An 8,232-nucleotide genomic window follows, 5' to 3' on the forward strand; every position below is an offset into this window, starting at 1 on the left:
GCAGCTGAAAACAACAATTTAAGTCAGAAGCCCTTGCTGAAGCACTGCAGCTGGATCATCATTTTCACATTGTAGGGTGACTGTGTGAGTGGTGTACCGAGTGCACACCTGATTTTACCTGAGCTAGCAAAGAAAAACAATGGCAATTTCAGCTGCAGAGTTCAGCGCTGCATCATGTTTTGGTATGCAGCCCTGTCCGGTTTTGCTGCATATGCCTACTATTTGCTGACCCTGACACCAGGGTCCCTCCCACCTCCAAGCTAAAGGCCCATGCTACAGTAGCACAGCTCGGGGTGAGACTCCTTCTCAGCTCTGCAGTCATCACAGTTTACTGCAGCTTTTAAAGCAACAGTTGCTTCATAGGGGACAAAAGAACAGAAGGCGGAGGCAATGGTAGCAGGATTTCCAGAGATGGACTGGAAAGCATACGATGCCCCAGAGAGTTCAGACTGTTCAGGCAGAGGATTGAACTATGCTTCTAAGACCACAAGATTGTGGATGCAGAGGAGCAAGCTACAAATGCTAGGATCACCATTGGAAACAAAGGTTTGCATAGAATTAATGTCTCTGCTCTGTCTGAGAATGACCAGAAAAGCAATGGGCAACATTGGGAATTCAGCTTAAGATCAAGGTACATCATCTGGAATTCATGAGATACAGACAGAAAGCCAGCGAATGCCTAGATGACTTTGTTAATTGGTGCAGCGAAAAGGCAACGGAATGTGATTTCTCAGATGCCAAACTCTCAGAGTTAATTATGGAGTTGGTTATTGTCTCCACCCTACTGAGGCATTCCAGGAGGACCTCCTGAAAATGTCAAAAGGACAGAGCATAGAGAACATATTATAAGGTGGACACAGATATGAGGCAGGGGGACAGCATTTGCAAGCCTTAGGATCCGAAACATCTGTAGGTACAATATCCAAGTCACTCAGGCAAAACAAGATAAGGTAACTGCAGAGTCTCCCACTAACTATGAAGATGGTAGGCATACGCCGACATGTGGAAAGCCTGCAGTCTTAGATGCACTGGTCCAAGAAGGTCCAACAGCAGGAATGCAGGAAGCCAAAGTAGGCAGCACTCAAACCACAGAAGTACGCCATCCAGAGACAAAGGGAGGTGAGAAATGTCCAGGAATTGCCAAAAGCGCAGACCTGTACACAAAATGGGCGAATGCCTAATGAAAATAGAAGAAGTATATCAAGGTGATGATACTGCAGACGAACAATTATATCACACAATCACCTTAGTGGAACAGGTCAATTCTGTTAACAAAATGGAGGCTTTTACAACACTCCAGATCATCTGCCCTGACAAGCCTGGGAGGCATTGACTGACAGTAAAGGATGACACACGTGCAAGTGCCAATACTCTACCATTCAGAATTCTCAAAGATATATACCATGAGGCACTGAGGTCTGTGGTCCAACCCACAAGCATTAAATTTACAGCAAACAACAGTTTGACAATAAAGTGCCTAGGCTCCCTGAACCTGGAATGCAAATTTTTATGATCAGGTGAAGAGAAGTTGAATGGGTCCCCTCTTTTCCCTCTCATCGGTTGACTGCAACAAGTTTTTAATTGTTTTGAAAAGGATACAATTGCCAATTTAATGAGTACTTTACTTTTATGTACTCTAATGATAAAAAAGCAATTGGACAGGTTTTCTTGAGCATAACAAAGAAAGAAGTTAGCTTTATTATACTTAAACTGATCTAAGTAAAAAAAATACAGTCTGACTTTTACACACACACACACACTACAGAGTGGGGAAGGATAAGTTAGTCAAATCAGAGTGGATAAAAGTAAAAGAACATATAGTCCGTAGTTTAGTGACTCAACTGGCTTCAGGCTGAATTCAGTGGCCATGCGACTTTCCTTCTATGGTCCCAATGCTCTTGATTTAGAGAGGTAGACCACTGATTCGGCTGCTCTCCTGGAGACGGTAGTGCTGGGTTGAATTATTTTAAGAAGAAGTCTCTGTCTCTGCAACAGGGGCCACCCTGGAAGGTCACAGTCAGCAAACAGGGTTCAGACTTTGCAAAGTGAGTTGGAATGAGAGGGAGGAAGGAGGGGCCCCACTTGGGTCTGCTCTTGTCAGTGTCCAAGCTTCATGTCCTCTTGCTACAGAGAAAGCAGAAGCTTAAACACACAAAGAGTGAGCCAGTCACATAAGCATTACCAGTGATTCAAACATGTTCATCACTAGTGTATTCTCCCTCGCAATTTTAATCAGTTCATGCGTGAGAATCCCCCTCTCACAGTAAGGGTCCTATTCAAGTGATTGGGTTTAAGGCATTCCCATTATAGCCCAATGATTTTATGTCTAGGGTTGGCTAGGCTCCTAATGTACAAGTGATTAGGCCTAATGGTTTGTCTCCACCAGTTCAATATATCATGCCTTGATGCCTTGCTAATGGGGACAGGATATGTGGTTCATTTATATTCCCCAACTCATTGCCCTCAACGGATCTTTGCATCCCAATGAATTTGAATGTGAAGTGTATAGTGATGCAAATTGGGGTAGCCATCTTTACCTGCAAGCTCAAGTCACCTTTAATTTCTGTGTTTGAAACAACTCTGTTTTCAAAAGTTCAATTCAGGTTTCCAGCTGGTGGATTAAAAATCATTCTTTGATATATAGCACACTTTCATGATAAGACGCGAGGCATCAACATAGTCTACTCAAGCATTCTACACAATGGATGTAGCAGGACCAGCAGTAGCAGGTTTGCCAGCGTGTAACCAAATGACCATCCATGAGCTATTCAGCCTGAAGAACAAAGCAGTCAAAACAGATGCACAACCACAGAATCAATCCAGATATCTCTTCATCAAAAATGCAAAAGAAGCGATATGACCAGGAATTTCTCCTTGGGTTACAGTTCATAGCAGCCAGTACCCAGTATCTGGATGAACTGCCAGCAGTAGCTGGCAAAATAGGGAAACAAGACAACTTGCTCGCGAGTCAGTGTTCTAGCCTGGCATCAGCAAGGATGTTGCCCACATGGTGAGATCTTGTGATATGTGTGAAGAACAGCAGGCTAATCAACAGAAACAACCTCTCCAACTGCATGACATACCATCATCACTGTGGACAGAATAGCAACAGATTTGTTGGCAATGGGCAGAGAAGACCGTCTGCTCATGACTGTCAACCACTCAAAGTTTCCTATTGTGCAGAAGTTTCAAGACACATCGAGTGCAGCAGTGGCCAGCAGCACTGTTAGCCATCTTTAGTCTTTTTGGTGCCTAGTAGAAGTGGTATCTGATAGCAGTCCACAATACAATGGAAAACCTTTCCAGCTTTTGCTTGTATGTTATGTTTTTGAAAAACACATATCTTCCTTTAAAAAGATCAATATGCACATAAGTAATTTGGAGCTGTGGTCCGCTGTCATGACACAGTGAAGGAAAAATGACATTTTTCCAAGTCAGGCTGGTGAGTGGCTTGGAGGGGAACTTCCAGGTGGTGGTGTTACCATGTGTCTGCACCTTACTTTCTAGATGGTAATGGTCGTGGGTTTGAAAGGCACAGTCTAAGGAGGTTTAGTGAGTTCCTAATTTGCCACTGTGCATCAATGGTGGAGGGAGTGAATGTTTGTGGATGGGGTGCCAATAAAGCGGGCTGCTTTGTCCTGGATGGTGTCAAGCTTCTTGTGTCTTGTTGGAGCTGCACTCATCCAGGCAAATGGAGAGTATTCCATCACACTCCTGACTTCTGTTTTGTAGATGGTGGACAGGCTTGGGGGAGTCAGGGAATGACTTACTCATTGCACGATTCCTAGCCTCTGACCTGCTCTTGTAGCCACAATATTTATATGACTAGTCCAGTTCAGTTTCTGATTAATGGTAACCCCCAGGATGTTGATAGTGGGGGATTCATTGATGGTAATGCCACTAAATATCAAAGAGTGAACGGTTAGATTTTCTCTTCTTGGAGATTGTCACTGTCTGGCACTTGTGTGGCATGAATCTTATTTGTCACTTGTCAGCCCAAGCCTGGTTATTGGCCTGGTCTTGCTACATTTGGACATGAACTGCTTCAGTATCTGAGGAGTCACGAATGGTGCTGAACATTGTGCTATCATCAGCGAATGTCCTCTCTTCTGACCTTATGTTGGAAGGAAGGTCATTGATGAAGCTGCTGAAGATGGTTGGGCTGAGGGCACTACCCTGAGGAACTCCTGCAGTGATGTCCTGGAACTAAGATGATTGACCTCCAACAACCACAATCATCTTCCTTTATGCTAGGTGTGACTCCAACCAACAGAAAGTTTTCCCCATGATTCCCATGCCACACTCAGTCAAATGCTGCCTTGATGTTAAAGGCAGTCACTCTCACCTGACCTCTGGAGTTCAACTCTTTTGTCCATGTTTGAACCAAGGCTGTAATGAGGTCAGGAGCTGACTGGGCCTGACGAAACCCAAATTGAGCTTAGGTAAGCAGGTTTTTGCTGAGCAAGCATCACCTGATAGCACTATTGATGACTGTTCCATCACCTTACTGATGATTGAGAGCAGACTGAGGGCAGTAATTGGCCGGGTTAGATTTGTCCTACTTTATGTGTTCATGATATACTTAGGCTATTTTCCACATTGCTGGGTAGATGCCAGTGTTGTAGCTGTACTGGAATAGCTTGGCTAGGGTCATGGCAAGTTCTGGAGCATAGATCTTCAATACTATAGCCGGAATATTGTCAGGGCCCATAGCCTTTGCAGTATCCAGTGTCTTCAATCGTTTCTAGATATCACGTGGAGTGAATCAAATTGGCTGAAGACTGGCACCTGTGATGCTGGGGCCTCCAGGGGAGGCCGAGATAGATCATCCATTCGGCAATTCTGGCTGAAGATTGTTGCAAAAGCTTCAGCCTTATCTTTTGCACTGAAGTGCTAGGCTCTCCCATCATTGAGGATGGGGATATTCATGGAGCCTCCTCCTCTATTGAATTGTTTAATCATCTACCACCATTCACAACTGGACGTGGCAGGGCCGCAGAGCTTGGATCTGATCCACTGGGTGTGGACTCGCTTAGCTCTGTCTATCACTTGCTGCTTATGTTGTTTGGCATGCAAGTAGCCCTGTGCTGTAGCTTCAACAGGTTAACACCTCATTTTTAGGTGTGCCTGCTGCTGCTCCTAGCATGCCCTCCTGCACTCTTCATTTAACCAGGGTTGATCCCCTGACTTGGTGGTAATGGTAGAGCGGGGAAATGCTAGGTCATGAGATTGCAGATTGTGGTTGAGTACAATTCTGCTACTGCTAAAGGCCCACAGTGCCTCATGGTTGCCCAGTCTTGAGTTGCCAAATCTGTTCGAAATCTATTCCATTTAGCATGGTGGTAGTGACACACAACATGAGGGAGGGTATCCTAAATGTGAAGATAGGACGTCGTCTCCACAAGTACTGTTGTGGTGGTCACTACTATCGATAATGTCAAAGACCGATGCATCTGTGGCAGGGAGGTTGGTGAGAATGAAGTCAAGTATGTTGTTCCCTCTTCTTGGTTCACTCACCACCTGCCGCAGACCCAGTCTAGCAGTTCTGTCCTTTAGGACTCGGTCAACCTGGTCTGTAGTGGTGCTACCTTTGAAGTCCCCCACCCAGAGCATATTCTGTGCCATTGTCATCCTCACTGCTTTCTCCAAGTGGTTCTCAACATTGGAGGAGTATTGATTCATCAGCTGAGGGAGTGCAGTATGTAGTAATCAGCAGGGGGTTTTCTTGTTCATGTTTGACCTGATGGCATGAGGCTCTGTGGTGTCCGGAGTCAATGTTGAGGACTCCCAGGGCAACTTCCTCCCAACTGTATACCACTGTGTCACCATATCTGCTGGGTCCATCCTGCTGGTGGGACAGGGTATACCCAAGGATGGTGATGGTCGTGTCAGGGACATTGTCTGTAAGGTGTGATTCTGTGAGTATGACTGTGTCAGGATGTTGCTCGATTTGCCTGTGAGACAGCTCTCCAAATTTTGGCACTAGCCTCCAGATATTAGTAAGAAGGACTTTGTAGGGTTGACAGGGCCGAGTTTGCCATTTTCATTCCACTGCATAGGTCGATGCCAGGCGCTCTGACTGATTTCATTCCTTTTAGACCTTTAAGTGGCTTGATACAACTGATTGACTTGCTAGACGACTTGAGAGTCAACCACACTGCTGTAGTCACATGTAGGTAAGGATAGCAGATTTCCTTCTCTAAATGACATTAGTGAACCAGATGAGTTTTATGACAAAAATCAATAACAGACTTCTAATTCCAGATTTTTATTGAATTCAAATTTCACCATCTGCCTTGGGTCTCCCCAGAGCATTATCGTGGGTCTCTGGATTACTAGTCCAATGACAATATCATTATGCGACTGCCTCCCCAAGTTGCATTATCGCATCATCGCACAATACCATTGAGCTCCAGATTACTGCCACCAGCTGAGGTTCTGTTTGGTTGACTGGTGAGACAACCAAGTTATCATCTCACTAAATTGCCCAAGATCACAGACCATCTGCATCAGAAGCAGAATAAGATGAAAAATGCACATGATGTGCATGCAGGTGCAGATTTGCGACCACCAAACATTGGCCAGAAGGTGAGTGTCCTATACTCATAAGAACAGGTTTCGATCCCAGCAGATGTGTCCAAAGTACGCAAAGAACTATGTTTGTACAAGGTGACAACACTATGGTGTGATATTGTGAAGGAATCGATCTCACCTCAGGGAACTCTCTGCTAGTTGTGCATCAAGGGGACCAATCAGCATCACCTACGCACATGTGTTTTGCAGACGAGGAGAAGATGAACAACATACTGTACCAAACATCACAACCGCTGTGCATGGTCAGCCCAAATGCAAGTGAAGGAACAGAGTTCAAAATCACTCCTACATGTAGGTGTTTACACGGTCTGATTGAGTCAGCCGACAACCAGTACACTTCTGAGGCTATAAAGCATGGGCAACACTTCAAGGGGTATTTTCCAAGTGCTTTTGTTACAAGTTGATTGTTCCATGTTAAAAAGTATTATAGATGCCAATTGTTCTGTTTCATATTGTTCATGTACTTATTCATGTTAGACCATGAGCTGTAGCTTCCAAGCTCCCCAGCGTTGGATTGAGAGGCACCCCAAAGATGCGATGGGGATTCCCCTTCAGAAGTTCACAAGTAAGGTTTACATGGCAATTGCCCAGAAGCACAAACTTCCCATGGGCGATTGCCCTGCACAGGGAACATAAGAACATAAGAAATAGGAGCAGGAGTAGACCATTCGGCACTTCAAGCCTGCTCCGCCATTCAATAAGATCATAGCTGATCTTCTTGTATTTCAATTTCCACATTCCCATCTACCCTCGATAACTTTTGATTCCCTTGCCAAACAACAATCTATCTACCTCTGCCTTAAAAATATCCAATGACACCCGGTCCACCACCTTCTGAGGCAGAGTTTTCCAAAGTTGCACAACCCTCTGAGAGAAAAAAATTCCCCTCATCTCTGTCCTAAAAGGGCAACCCCTAATTTTAAAACAGTACCCCCTAGTTCTGGACTCACCCACAAGAGGAAACATCCTTTCCAGGTCCACCTTGTCCAGGCCATTCAGGATCTTGTATACTTCAATCAAATCACCTCTCACTCTTCTAAACTCCAGTGGAAACAAGCCCAGTCAGTCCAACCTTTCCTCATAACACAACTAACTCATTCCAGGTGTCAATCTAGTAAACCACTTTGAACCGCCTCCAATGCATTTACATCCTTCCTTAAATAAGGAGACCAAAACTGTACACAGTATTCGAGGTACGGTCTCGCCAATGCCCTGTATAACTGAAGCATAACATCCTTACTTTTATGTTCAATCCCTCTCGTAATGAAGGATAGCATTCCATTAGCCTTATTAATTACTTGCTGTACCTGCATACTAACTTTTTGTGACTCTTGTACTAGAAATCATAGATCCATCTGCACCTCAGAAATATGCAACCATTCTCCATTTAAGTAATGCTCTGCTTTTTTGTTCTTCCTGCCAAAGTGAACAACTTCACATTTTCCCACATTAAACTCCATTTGCCATATCTTTGCCCACTCACTCAACCTATGTCCATCTGCAACCTCCTCATGTCCTCTTCACAACATACTTTCCTACCTAACGTTGTGTCACCTGCAAATTTAGCTACCATATCTTAATCCCCTCATCTAAGTCATTGATGTAAATCATAAAAAGTTGAGGCGCCAGCAAAGACAT

Source organism: Carcharodon carcharias, chromosome 3 (assembly GCF_017639515.1).
Source record: "Carcharodon carcharias isolate sCarCar2 chromosome 3, sCarCar2.pri, whole genome shotgun sequence".
In the NCBI taxonomy this organism is placed as follows: Eukaryota; Metazoa; Chordata; class Chondrichthyes; order Lamniformes; family Lamnidae; genus Carcharodon; species Carcharodon carcharias.